Genomic DNA, 14819 nt, shown 5'->3' with positions numbered 1-14819 from the left:
TCTCTGCTCCTGCTATTTATGATCCTTATGCTCAGAGTGTGTAGAGTAGGTTTGCATTCTTTTTTTTCTTTTTAGAGACTGAGGTCTTGTGAAGTTGCCCAGGCTGGATTTGAACTCCTGGGTTCAGGCCATCCTCCCGCCTTAGCCTCCTGAGCAGCTGGGATTACAGGCATGCACCACCTAGCTAGGTTTGGGTTTTGTTTGGCTACACTTCCTCCTATTCCTGCCACCAAGGTTTGTAGTTGTTGTTGATTTTAATAGACTATTTTTTAGAGCAGTTTTAGGTTCACAGCAAAATTGAGCAGAAAGTACAGAGATTTCCTCTATACCCCATGCCCCCACATGCACAACATCCCCTTACTGTCAATATCCCCCACCAGAGTGGTACATTTGTTAAAATTGATGAACATGCATTGATACATCATTATCACCTGAAGTCCATAGTTAACATTAGAGTTTACTCTTGGTGTTGTACATTCTATGGGTTTGGACGGATATACATGTGTCCGCTATTATAGTATCATACAGAATAGTTTTATGGCCCTACAAATCCTCCGTGTTCTACCTATTCACTCTTCCCTCTCCCCTACCCCAGTGGAATTTCTGTTTTTATTTTATTTTTTGTTTATTTATTTTTTTGAGGTAGGGTCTTGCTCTGTTATCCAGGCAGGAGTGTTGTGGCACAATCATAGCTCACTGCAACGTCTACCTCCTAGGCTCAGGTGATCCTCCTGCCACAGCCTCCTGAGTATCTGGGAGTACAGGTACACACAACCATGCCTGGCTAATTTATTTTTCTTTTTTTTTTTTGTAGAGACAGGGTCTTGGTATGTTGCCTAGGCTGGTCTCAAACTCCTGGGTTCAAGCAATCCTCCTGCCTCAGCCTTTGCAATCCCAAAGTGCTGGGATTACAAGCATGAGCCACCACGCCTGGCCTGTTTTTATTTTTAAAAATTACTTGAGGAACTAGTTCTAATTCCAGTCCTGTGCTGAACTTGTATCATACATAGTTCAGAGAATTCCTACCTATGTAGGGACTGCAGATATCCTCCCCTTATCCCTTTCCTCCTTTCCCTTCCCCAAATAATGGCAAGTCAGTGCCCATACTGTGTATCAGTCCATTTCATTTTTTGAGATTTCCTTGATGGTCTGCTAATTTGGAGACACTTCTGGACAAATGATAAATTTCTGGCAGTACAAGCCCAAAGTAGTAAGGTTTTGTTCTAGACACTGGAGCTAGAATGAAATTTAAAAATGGTTCCTTGCTTTTACACTGTTGGTGGGAATGTAAATTAGTTCAACCATTGTGGAAGACAGTGTGGAAATTCCTGAAGGATCTAGAACCAGAGATACCATTTGACCCAGCAATCCCATTACTGGGTATATACCCAAAGGATTATAAATCATTCTACTATAAAGACACATGCAAATGTATGTTTATTGCAGCACTGTTCACAATAGCAAAGACTTGGAACCAACCCAAATGCCCATTCAGTGATAGACTGGATAAAGAAAATGTGGCACATATACACCATGGAATACTATGTAGCCATAAAAAAGGGTGAGTTCATGTCCTTTGCAGGGACATGGATAAAGCTGGAAACGATCATTCTCAGCAAACCAATACAGGAACAGAAAACCAAACACCACATGTTCTCACTCGTAAATGGGAGTTGAACAATGAGAACACATGGACACAGGGAGGGGAACATCACACACTAGGGTCTGTCAGGGGGTGAGGGATTGGGGGAGGGACATCATTAGAAGAAATACCTAATGTAGATGACGGGTTGATCGGTGCAGCAAACCACCATGGCGTGTGTATACCTGTGTAACAAATCTGCACGTTCTGCACATGTATCTCAGAACTTAAAGTATAATAAAAAAATTTAAAAATGGTTCCTACTCTCTATTTACAAATTATGACCACTTCATCCAAAGATCACAAATTCTAAAGTGATACAATCTTTCTAGGTAGCCTTAACTAAAAGAGCTGTATCACTCTTGAGTTCCTCTATGCATATGCCAATCATTTCCTCTTTGCTACACCCTGTTTTGAAGTGTCTGCCCAGACAGTAGTACTCATCAACCACCAATCTTTGTGGGATGAGCAACTGACCCCGTAGAAAACTATCTAAAGGGTCTGTTGGCTGGATTGAGCCAATCACGTCCTCTTCCCTGAGAATGGGGACCTTGAGATACTCAGCTGATTAGATAATGGTTAGTTCTTGGGCTGAAATTTCGTATAGAATTGTGACCACGTTCTAAACTACAGCATAAAAGACATGCAAGCTGGGGGAACAAAAAAAGCCACAGACAGCAGGGACAGCAGAGGCAGCTAGTGTACAGAGAGATGCGCTTGAACGGAGCAGACATGTGGACACCCTGAGATGTGGCAGGAGCTTCTAGTTCCACTTCCTATTTGGACCAGCTAAACCTTTTCTTTCCTTAGGTGTTGTTCATGAGATCTTTGGTCATAGCCTTTTCATAACACCTCTTCCCCCATTTGACTTGTGCTAGTTGAGTGGATTTCTGTTCTAGAGCTGAAATGCAGTGCCAGCAGAATCTAGTGCAATAGAGTCTTATGTAATTAAAGTCTTAAAGACTCTTTGGGTTGTGAGACACACAAAAAGATAGAAAACCAAGGTTGATAATCAGTACAAAATAACTACATGTTGGGGTACCCTTCAGTCAGTCAATGTCTTCCTCACCGGTAGGCATTTAGTGACTCATTCACCACCCTTCCCTCGTCGAGGCTAAAGAATGCCTATGTCATTTCATCTTTTCTCAAAAAAGAAAAACATTCTGCTGTTTTCTGCTTCTTTATTGATCACATTTGTCCTTAATTCCTTCATATAACCTCAGGTAGAATATTAGTCTAGGTGCCAGGGGATGTGGGTTCTGTTCTTGTTGGGGTTCTAACGGGATGGATGGTCTCTGTAAGGTTCTTCATCTCTCTGTACCCCTACCCCCACACCTTTGCTGGACAGTGAAGAGTTATGCTAATCACCGATTTCTAGCTGATAACTCCCGCAAAACAAGGTGTGAATAAAGAGGGTGAAGAAATCAAGCTACTTCACAGGCATTTGCTATAGATGAAATAAATATGCCTATCCCTCACTTAATGATGTTAATTCTAAGAATCCTGCCACTAAGTGAAAAGCTAGAAAATGAAAAATTACTTCTGTTAATTTTTTTGTTGTTGTTTTGATTTTGTTTTTTGAGACAGAGTCTTACTCTGTTACCCAGGTTGGAGGGCAGTGGCGTGATCTCCCAGCTCACTGCAACCTCCACGTCTCAGGTTCAAGCAATTCTCGCCACAGCCTCCCGAGTAGCTGGGATTACAGACATATGACACCATGCCCAACTAATTTTTTCTATTTTGAGTAGTGACAGGGTTTCACTGTGTTGGCCAGGCTGATCTCGAGTTCCTGGCCTCAAGTGATCCACCCACTTGGCCTCCCAACTGCAGCCGGCTAACTTATGTTAATTTTAGTGGTAAAAGTTATGATGTGTTCCATCCCAACCTAAGATGTCCAAATACTTTCTACAAATAGAAAAATATATCATTGAGCAATGAAAACTTTTTATTAGTAAATAATCCAAAATTAAATAAATGTAGTTGGTACATAAAATGTGTTAAAATGATGCTTTGTTGCCTCAATAAAAAAGAGGAGGAGGGGCCGGGCGCGGTGGCTTGTGGCTGTAATCCCAGAACTTTGGGAGGCCAAGGCAGGCGAATCACGAGGTCAGGAGATTGAGACCATCCTGGCTAACATGGTGAAACCCCGTCTCTACTAAAAATACAAAAAAATTTAGCCAGGCGTGGTGGCGGGCGCCTGTAGTCCCAGCTACTTGGGAAGCTGAAGCAGGAGAATGGCGTGAACCCGGGAGGTTGAGCTTGCAGTGAGCCAGGATCGCGCCACTGCACTCCAGCCTGGGCAACAGAGCGAGACTCCATCTCAAAAAAAAAAAAAAAAAAAAAAAAAGAAGAGGCTTGATGGGATTGATGGAAGAGGGAAGGAGCCATACCTTGGAAGGTGGTTGGTGAGTCAGGTGATAAACTTTTAAGGTGTGCATTCAGCAGCAAAAGTGCTTAATAATATTTTTCCTTGGGGATTTTGACAGAAGAAACTCCTAATGTGGAAACCTTTGGTATACTGGTAGAAGGGGATCTTCAGATCAAAAAAAAAAAGCAAGATGTAACTTTGCTTCCCTTTTTGTAATTTGCAATTCATACACCTCCTTGCAGGATGTGATATTAGTTTCCCGAAGCTGTTACAGCAAATTACTACAAACTTGTTGGATCAAGAGAACAGAATCATATCTTGTTGCAGTTCTGGAGGCCAAAAGTGTGAAAACTGACATGGCCACATTCCCTCTGGGGACACCTTCCTCTCACTTCTGGCGGCCAGCATGGCATTCCTGGGCTTGTGGCCGCATCCCTCCAATCTTTGCTTCTGTCTTCACTTTGCTGCCTCCTCTGTGTCTGTCTCCAACTTCCTCTGCCTCTGTCATAAGGTTGCATGTGGCCTACCCTACCCTGATATTCCAGGACAAGCTCCTTCTCTCAGGATCCTGAATGTTACCACTTTGTAGTGGTTGTTGTTGTACAAGGTAATAGTCATTCCTTTGCCATGTAAAGTAATATTCACAGGTCCCATGTGCTAGTGTGGGAATGAGGTGCCGACATTTGGGCTGCTAATTCTTTGTTGTGGGAGACTGTCCTGTGCGTGGTAGATGTTCAGCGGTGTACCTGGCCTCTGCCCACTGGGTGCCAGTGACATCCTTCTCCCAGCTGTGACAACCAAAAATGTCTTCAAACATTGTCAAGGGTCCCCTCTGGGGCAAGACTGTCCTTGGTTGATGAGCACTGCTTTAACCTAATCAGAGCCCATTCTTATCCCACTCAAATATGCTGACTGGGAAGTTTCCAGTCTCGTTAAGAAGGGGGAGGGTGGAGAATGGATGCTGGAGAGGTGAATGCTCCTCTCCACTATACCTAACATTCTAGTGAAGTCCACAAATGGGCCAAATTGAGCAGGATTATGAAATTTTTGCTAGACCCCTGTTAGTGTATTCTAACATTATGGCATTTTATATTAGTCAACTAAATCTCAATATTATGTTTTAAAAAAATCCTATGGACCTCTGAATCCCCAGGTTGGGTTTTTTCTACTTTACCTATGTTAAATATGTTAAATACCTAGGTTGCCCTTTATCTTAGAATTTGTCCATGTATCACCTCATTCTTTTTCAGCAGGTCCCTTTCTGGAGGTTTTCGTACTCAGTTGGATTTATCCTCCCTGCGACTGCCGCCTGCTCCTTGCCTTGCCATGCGGCATTAGTAGAGTATGAACTGCACATTTAGCACAGCAGTTTATGCACTAGAGAATCAGGATTGGAATTTTTCTGAAGTATCTTATTTTTCTGTGAAATAATTGAAACAGTATAGACACATTTGCTGTTTTGAAGTTTTTATGATTTCCAAAGTAATAAATGTGCACTCTCACAGTTCTCAGGTGGCTGATCTCTGGAGTGCTTGCCGTTTCTCCGGGTGGGTGCTTTGTACAGGCTCCCCTCTCGTGTTGGCCTGCAAGTGCTCTCGCTGCGACGGGTCCCTGACCGGTACTGGATGAGAGGACTAGTACTGGTGCAGATGTTGGCATAAACAAAAGCTGCAGCTTTTTAATCATGACTAAGGCATGGGAGAGGTTGACATATAATGGTTCCCAGAGTGTCCCTCTCAGACCAATAAAACATAGCAAAGCTACGTGATAACCAGGCTGGAATGTATGTGAATTGTTCGAGTGAGTCTGTGTCACTTGAACTGTACTTGGCAGTACCTAGGGGCTTCATGTAAGGCATGAAGGGCTCCAGAAAGAACCCGCTCTTTGCCTTCAGTTGTATTCTATATGTTTAATACACAGCACAGCAGAAGCAATCAGCTCTCCCCAATGTTACTTATCCCATAAATCATCTTTCCTTACACCTACGTATTTTCTTCTGTATTCGATTTTATTAATGGATCATCTGATCTCCAGCTTTGCTGGTTTAGAACCTCTATGCTCATCTTAAGCTCCTCAAGGAGAAAAGGACTATTGTAATCATCTTTCAACGAGTTTGTAAAAACAATTCCCCCATCACAGGACTGTGCCTCATAGGGTTTAAAATTTGACCGAATGACTGACTTTACATACATCCTTCCCAGACCCTTTAGGACTACTGCTCCCCTAGGGGTTTTCTCTGCCCTTTGGAAAACAGGTAGGGGAAGAGGGATCTAGAAATGGCAGTATTCATTAAGATAGCCAAAGCTTGATAGGAAGAGAGATTCATTTTACTGTGGTAATTAAAGTGAAAATGGGAGAATGAGAAGGCATGCTGCTTCTTTTTCAGGAGTCTTGGCAAGGGTTCTAGTTTTAAAAGAAAGAGACACAGCCAACTAGATTGAAATGATGTGGAGTTCATCCCTCCACAGTCATATTTTACTGAGCCATTTTTCAATAAATGGACTAAATTATCCCTTGGAACTCAGTAGGTGGTGCTCTTGTGCCGTAGCATAGCATCGGCTTTGGAGAGGTTCTGAGAGCACAGCGGCTGGTTCCAGGGCCTATGTCCTGTCAGTACCCTTTCATAGCTGCCAGGCACACACCTGGAGGGCATCACATGGCTGGTCTGGTGAGAGGCTTTCTGTCTTTGGAAATGAGGGGGGTGAATTAGGGTCTTTACCTTCTCTAGCCTGTCTGAGCTCTGCTTTCCAGGGGAACCTAAATGAGAGGTTTTCTAACCTTTTAAAGAAAAAAAAAGTGTGACTCTTTATCCAAACAATTATGATGTGTATTGTTACCAGTTTTCCAAGATTTTTTATATTGTTATTCATCCGTGATTCCTCAAATCAAAGTTCCTTTCCACATAACTCAGGGTATCATTCTTGTTTATGTTTTCCTTTATGTTAATGTTTGTTTCCTGTTTAAGCTTCAGAGAAGATGCAGTAGAAAGAAATAAATATGTAGTAGAGAAATTTGGAAGTGATGAAGGAATACAGGTGAAAGCCATCGAGTTCATGCAGCAGCTAGTAGTAACTTAGCTGACAATAGAGCCTTTTGGCAGGAGCCCATTGCTTTACTCCTTTTGCTATATAATGAGTTCGTTGGTCCGAAGTTGGTTGTGATACCATGATGGTGAATAAGGAATCCAGTCAAGTCCACATTTGGTGATGCTGGAGAAGTGTGGTGGGCAAAGAAGATAAATTTAAATCCAGAGTGAGTTATCTATTACAGGGAGGACAAATCTGTTGCCTGAAGCATTTCAGGGTCTGCTTTTTCATCAAGTTTCTGTAGGGGTTGTATAAAACGAAAGTTACTTCACCTATATCCACCAACTGGTAGGGGAGAGGCAAAATGCTAGTGGAACTCACAGCCTGGTTGTGCTGATCTGACCCATTCAGTCGCCTGTGATGTCGAAAGGCTACCAGCCAGGTCCGAGGGAGGCCAGGCTGTGGGGCCAGCAGCTGGGCTCCTGAGCTGTGCTGCTGCAGATCCAGTGATGTGCAGTGTGTTTTGTCAAGACAGAGTGCTTCCTCTCCAGTCTACTGTCTAGTATCTTGTGCACTGAGTTTTTAGGTTTTAATGACCGTAGTCCTGATTTACATACTTTGCAGTTGATTTTTTTTAGCCATCTTTTAATTCTGCCTTTTCAATTTATACTTTCTTATTTTTTAATTAGCTTTTTTAAAAAGCACCCTAAATATACTGATTTTTGTTGGTTTTTAAAATCACCTTAAATATATTTTGTTGGGATTATTTTAGTGTCTTAAGTATACTTTGTTAGGATTTTTTAGCATCTAAATATACCTATTTGTTGGACTGATTAACTTCATCTGAAGTGAATTTGTGATCTAATGTCTGATATTGTTAGTTGCATTTATTTCTTCATGTACTTTAGAACTTTGGTTAAATGACATGTTTTGAATGAGGTTTTAAAAACTTCTCACTCATTCAGTCATTTTTCGCCTCTTTCTCCCTCTCTGCACAGTCTCCCCTGTGTAGCCTCATTCTGCTTGTCTCTGTCTGGCTTCCATGGAGCCTGGGTGCAGAACTAGCTTTCACAGTGGGGGCTTAGTTACCTGGGCATTCACGGCTGCTTCACGCAGTGCCTGGTCCTGCCTGACAGGTGTCCTCCATCCTCCCTAGACCGCCACTCCATAGGAGGCAAGGATGCTGCGAGCCTTCCTTCAGGCATGGAGGGGTAGGGCTCTAGTCAGCACCTTCCATCCCACCTTCCAGCAAGGGTGCTAGTTTCTCACTTTGTCGTTTGTGCCTCTGTTTAGCCCCCAACCGTTCTAAGACCCAAACCTACAGTTTCATTGCCTGTTTTTGGACCCTAGCATAGGAGGGGCTGGCTGCTCACGGTTTTGTCCTCAGGGCCTTGCCTCTTTGTGTTTCTGTCCCGTATCGATTTCATAGAAATGTTTATTTTGTGTGTGTGCTTGCCTGTATCCTTTTCCTTTTTTCTTTTTATGTTTCCCCTCTCATTGCTGTATATTTGGAGTAAAGAGAATCCATCAAAGAGTGAATTTACCGTGCCATCTTAACTGGAAGTCACATGGGCAGAGAGTTTAAAGGAAAGAAAGATATTTGGTTTTACATAGTACTGAAAGCTAACCACAAGAACGCTTCCTATGTGAGCTCAGTGACCCATAGCATATGGGTCCGTCTGCATATGGGTCCCATAGCATATAAACTCCGTCTGAGGCTTGCAGGCCCCAAAAGATGAGTGGGATTAGGCAGGTGGGATTTATTAGGATGCTATGGTTCTCTACAAAGGTTTCACCTTCTATTTTTCATTTTGGTGGTAATTTTTTAAAAATTCATAATTCCACACACCTAAATGCCTGCAATTCTAACTAAGTAATGTCTCAAAATTTCAGTGCCTGGAGTTGTGTTTGTATTGGTGCCAAGCAACATTGCTTTAAATATAGGGAGATATTATAAAAGAACAGAGGTGAAAATGTAAATAATGTGTTTCAGCTAAGAGATTGCCGTTGCACAGTGGTTCTGAAGAGGAAAGTGATGCGTGAATTAAGCTGTCTCCCTGCATGTGTTAGTATTGGCCAGTCAACAGAACCTGCCTGTCAGTACCAAGCCCTACATGGTTAGTCCAAAGTGAGTTTCAATGACTGCATCATTGATCACGCTGAATTAATTTTGTCAATTTAAATTTTACTCATTTTGTAGATTTGTTGGTATTTAATTTGTACATTTTTTATTTTGTGGTTGTGTAAGAGTTACAAGCATAAAGGTTTTACTGGTTTATGTTTGTTAATATTTAACTAATAAGAAAAATGACTTTAGATAATACTGGGAGCTCTCAACAGTTTTTAAGTTTGAGAACCATGGGTCAAATGGTAATTTAACTCTTGCTGTTGGTTGCAGCAAGCACCTTGCATTTGATTTTGATGTCTTTAGCTCACTCCTGCTCATGCTTCCTGACCTGCTTAGCTCAGGATCGTTTCTCTCTGGGGACTCTGACACCTCCATGCCGGGCTGGTGCCCCTTCCTCATGCTGCCTGCAGCCCCCTGTGTTTCCTTCTCTCCCAGCCCTTCCCACAGTGTAATCTGTGTATGGGTCCCAATTTCCTCATTAGCCATAAGTTGCTTGAGAGTGGGGAACACTGTCATCTTTTTATTTGCAGTGATTTTCAGCGCTCTTGTCATAAAATAGGCTCCTAATAAATGTATGGGTTTCCTTGTTTTTGTTTAGGTAGTAATAAATTACCTGTAGAATCAAGGAGAGAAAGAGGCAGAAATAACTTGGAGCCAAGTCACAAGGCAAGAAGAAGCTTCCTAATATTTTAATAACTAATGTGTTCCTCAGCTCACTTTCTAACTGGTCTAACCAAAACCCAAGTCTTACTGTCAGGTAAGTGAAGTGAGGACAAGAAACGCAAGGAAAGGAAGTAATCATTGTAATAGAATGCATGAGGGAAGGCTGGTATTTTTCAAGTCCGAATGATGGCTCCTTGGTGCTCTGATGGAGAACAAGGTCAGAGATTTCTGTCTTAGCAGCCTTGACGGCAAGCGCTGTGGTGAAGGGATGCTTTTACTTTGAAGCCAAGTCCAGAGAATAGCTCCTCTCCCCCCATTGCTGAGGTCTTGGGTGGGAGAATTGAGCCTAGTAAATCCCCAGAGTTATCTGCTAGATTCAGCTTCCTTAATTCTTTGCAAAGTCATCTGAAGAGTATATATACATACTCTGCACCTGGATTGAAGTTGCCTCCTCCAATTCCTTAGACCCAGATTTTGTTTACAATTGAGGTTTGTTTGAAATTATCTGCAAATTTCAGGTCTGTGTTTTTGATTAGACTATCTCAGAGGTGGAACGCCACTGACTCAACAGAGGAATAGCCAGCTCCTCCTAGTGGAACTTTTCTTAAAACCTCATTGGTTTTAGGAGGAAAAATACCATTTGTTTCTTTCATAAGCACTTAATGGGAACAAGAATCTTTTATTGTGACTTTCAAAAAAAAAAAAAAGCCACAAACACAGGGGTAGATTGACCAATTTTACCCTGTGAAGTGAAGCAAAGAAACATTACATTTCAGCAAATTAAAAATAGTTATCAGGCTTTCATCAAGGAAGAGGAAGAATCTTGTCAACTTAAGTGGAATTGAACATAAATTTCTTAATTTTATATTTGATTATATTTTAGGGGGTTTTAAATATTTTCTGACAAGGTCATGGTGCCCCTAGTTGATGACATTGATTGGAAGCTAAGTATTTGATTTGTCTTTTTTTTCTTTTTCCATAATTAGTGTGTTTTGTAGCATTCTCTCCATACATCTCCTGTTTGGTGCTTATTTCATGAGAGAAAGGACCTCATGCTGAGGGTAAATGGGGAAAAAGTGCACTTTATCAGGTCGCCTCCACTTTGAGAAGCTTATATGGTCCATATTTGGCATGAGTAGACTTAGCTCTCTGGGCTTATAGATGTTTTAGACCAAAGGAAAGCATTCTTAGACTTTCTTGTCCCCCTGACAGGTACCATGTATAGCTACTTTTGTGTGGTTTAAAATGAGCTTTGTTTTAAATGTTAACAATCTGGGAGCTACAGGGGTTTCTATCAACATAAAATCAGTCAGAATTTTATCTGTTTTATTTTTCTTCTACAACAGCCTTGTTGCGTTTTTTTATGTATTTATTTTCCATACATTTGTTCAGTACATATTTATCATGCTCCTACAATGTGCCAAGTACTGTGTGAGTTTGTGGGTTTCAAAATATGCTCAGCAAACTAGGTCCTGAGATGTGTCAGCTAGGATGTGTTTGATTGCAAGTAGCAGGAAAGCCAAAGAATGGTGTTAAGGGATTAAGCAAAAAGAGCGGTTCCACATTTGGCTCCTTCATTGCCTCAACTATGCTGTGAGGACACAGGGCTGTGATTCTTCTTTGCTGTTTGCAGTATGTTGGCCAGTCCCCTCAGGTTTCCTTATCCCTGGGTCTCAAGGTGACTGTTACCATTCTGAATATCACACAAAGACTACTATGTCAGATATGGAAAAAAGTGAACTCATTTAAAACTGAGGAAAACTGAGAAACCTTTTGTTGAAGTTCAGTTCTCATGCCCTATATTTCCATAACATACCTGTTCCTACAGTTTGATAGGCGAGCAAAAGTAAATACCATGACTGGTCTGTACTAGCCATTCCCAAAATGTGGCTGAGGGCCCAGGGTCCCCGAGACCCTTTTAGGAGGTTCACAAGGGTAAAACTATTTTTATAATAATGCTAAGCTGCTATTTGCCTTTTCGACTCACATTCGCTCACTAGTGTGCGGTGGCGTTGTCAAGAGGTTACATGATAGATGATGATGACCTCTCTCTGACAGCTAATGGAATGCGTGTTTGTATATTTTGTCTTTTTAATTGTTCCCAGTTTTAGTTTCTGGTGGTAAATATCTATCTATCTATCTATCTATATCTATATATAGATATATATATACACATACATACACACACACACATATATATATAAATAAAACTCTTTGGGGTCTTCAGTAACATTGAAGGGTGTAAATGGGCCCTGAGAACAAAACATTTGAAATTACCTGCTCTGTGTGAATCAAGATTCACCCCTGGCACTGGGGGATATCCCAGTCTCCCTAAGACATATGGCCTTGAGATTCCTGGACAAAACTCTTAACAAAGAGGAAATGGAGAGCTTAGGGCTGCTGGGTGGGCAACTAGCAGTGTGTGTAGCCCTGTTCTGAGGGGGCCCTGAGGAGACAGCAGGGCGGGGATGCAGCATGTTCTCCAGGCCCCATCTCTGCTGGGCCAGCCAGGACTGGAGCCACTGTAGGTTTGTCATTTGTGTGCTGTTGGTTTTTTAATTGTGGTAAATATAAATAAGATTGTAACCATCTTAACCACTTTTACTTGTAATTCAGTGGCATTGATTACATTAACATTGTTTAACCATTGCCGCCATCCATCCCCAGAACTTTCCCGTTATCCCAAACAGAAACTCTACCCATTAAGCAGTAACATTCCATTACTGTCTCCCCTCATGAATTAATTTGCCTCTGTGAATTTGACTATTGTAGGTACCTCATCTGTGTGGAATCAAAGAATATCTGTCCTTCCGCATCTTGTCTGATTTCACTTAGCATGGTGTTTTCAAGATTTATTCCTGTATGTATCAGAATTACATTCCTTTTTAAGGCTGAATGATATTCCAGTGTGTGCATATGCCACACTTCGTGTATCCTTTTCTCCACTGATGGATATTTGAGTTGTTCTCACTTTTGGCTGTTGCGCTGCTATGAAATTGGGTGTACAAATATCTCTTTGAAACCCTGCTTTTAATTCTTTTGGGTATATACCTAGAAGTGGGATTGCTGGATCAATGGTAATTCTATGTTTAGTTTTTTCAGGAACCACCATACTGTTTTTCGTAGCAGCTGCGCCATTTTACATTCCTACCAGCAGTGCATGAGAGTTCTGGTTTCTCTGTGTCCTCATCAACACTTGTCGTTGTTTTCTTGATAGTAGCCATTCTAAGTGAAGGGAGATGGTTTTCTGTTTGTTTTTAATGAATTAGGATGCATTGCCCCAGCCTGTCACCCAGCGTCTCCCCCCTCTTTGTTATCTTTCTTCAGACACTGCTCAAGTGTTTTAATGCTTTTACTTCCTTCTGCTCTCATGAATTGTGCTTGGTGAGCTCCATATTCTTGTAAGGTACATTTTCCATGAAGTTTTTGAATATATCCTTCTCCTAAAGGATAGAATTCACCAAAATGAGGAACCTTTAGTCCTGAGGTAATACTCTTTGTTGCCTGCTGTACTTTGAATCTGAGCCATGTTATCTCGGTGACTCAGACCATGAGCCCCTGTGGACAGTGGTGTATCTTTGTATCATGGCTATTTGAGTTCATAAAATAGTACTTAGCAAGCAACCAAACTCTTGAGCAATTTATATGTGTGAGAAGAAGGGCAATGGCAGTGGTCCTAAACTGATGCCATTGTGAACTGGTTCCTTTTCAGTATCTTGGATGTTTGCATGGCCCCATGGCTAGTTTCCCTTGGCACTTTATCCCAGCCCCTCACCTCTTCCTGCTTCTGAAGGATCCGCTCCCACCTGGCAGGAAACAGGGACAGGATCAAGCATGTGTGGGTCCTTCACTGGACGCTGGCTTCTGTTCCAGCGTCTGCATCTCTCTGCTCATACGACTTTGCTTTAGTCCCCTCTGCATAGGAATTTCTGAAGGTCTTTATTTAATTTCTTTATTTTCTCCTGGAAATACTTACTGAGGGATCTAACAGCTTCTGTTGTTTTTAGTCTGCATACGTGGAGAAGGTGAAATCATGGTTTGTTTTGATTCCTTAGGGACTGGGTAAATGCACTAAAAGATACATTATGCAAGAAATGGAAAAAGTGGATTTCCTTCTGATTTTTCATGCCAATTGCTTTTGCTACATTACTATATGCTGTGCATGTATGCACAAAATACTTGTTAACATCCTGAGTTTTCAGGAAATATGTTATAAAACATTTACCTTTTTTATGTCTTAAAAATGCTAAACAGTATTTCTCTAAGAGCTAGTAATGAAATGAATTTAGGTACATACACTAGGCAGAATCGTAAGAAAGTCAAGGACTTACATTTGGAGCAAGATAAAGGATTTTGGTATTGAGCAAAAAATATAGTCAGCTGTCAATTGTCTAATAGGTTTATAGATTACCTGCGATAAAAAAGTAGTACATTTGTGAAAAAAGTTGAAATTGCCATAAATCTGAAGAATCAGCCCCATTTTTCAAGGCATGCATTTTTTGGAGCTGCACGGAAGCCACCTTATATGTCTGCTTCGTGTGACACTGTCTTATTCCTCCGTGAATAGTGAATTGAACGTCTCTCCCTCTTTGTGACAAAGCCCTCTGGGGCAAAGCAGTAGCCGTACAGGTAAGATAGGGGGTCCAGAAAGCAGGTTTTGGATTTTCCCCTCCTTAGAGCCAGGACTGGAAAAATGGAGTCATTATTTGAGGACTGGAAGGAAAAGGAGGGAGCAAGTGCTAGGACTGTTATCTCTGCCCATCCTGGTGGGTGGTTTTTAATATTTCCAGACAGAGAACTCAGTTAAAAAAAAAAACAAACAAACAGAAAATACATTACTATTTCAACAATTTGCAAAATTTTATTGTATTCATCAAGTACTGTCCATCTTTATTCACATTTATAAACTATAATACTTTTTCCTTTTTTCTTTGCCTGTGGGGTGATGTCTTTATGGTAAATGTGTATCTGAAGTTTTTTTTTTTTATTATT

General features: G+C 41.4%; 1 protein-coding gene across 17 annotated transcripts in view; it reads left to right on the top strand.

The window, feature by feature from the left end:
• Positions 1 to 14819, top strand: part of FANCC (FA complementation group C) — a 218440-nt gene that overhangs the window by 41989 nt on the left and 161632 nt on the right. For 2 of the 17 annotated variants that reach the window (XM_055349966.2, XM_055349970.2), the window contains exons 2-3: positions 9030 to 9164; positions 9763 to 9921. The exons of 13 other annotated variants lie outside the window; for them this stretch is intronic. The gene's annotated coding sequence lies outside the window, so the exon portion shown is untranslated. The remainder of the gene's footprint in view (positions 1 to 9029; positions 9165 to 9762; positions 9922 to 14819) is intronic. 2 more of the 17 variants (XM_063696582.1, XM_063696583.1) reach the window with 1 other exon arrangement.

Source organism: Gorilla gorilla, chromosome 13 (assembly GCF_029281585.2).
Source record: "Gorilla gorilla gorilla isolate KB3781 chromosome 13, NHGRI_mGorGor1-v2.1_pri, whole genome shotgun sequence".
NCBI lineage: Eukaryota > Metazoa > Chordata > Mammalia > Primates > Hominidae > Gorilla > Gorilla gorilla.
This window is presented reverse-complemented; position numbering and strand designations above follow the sequence as displayed.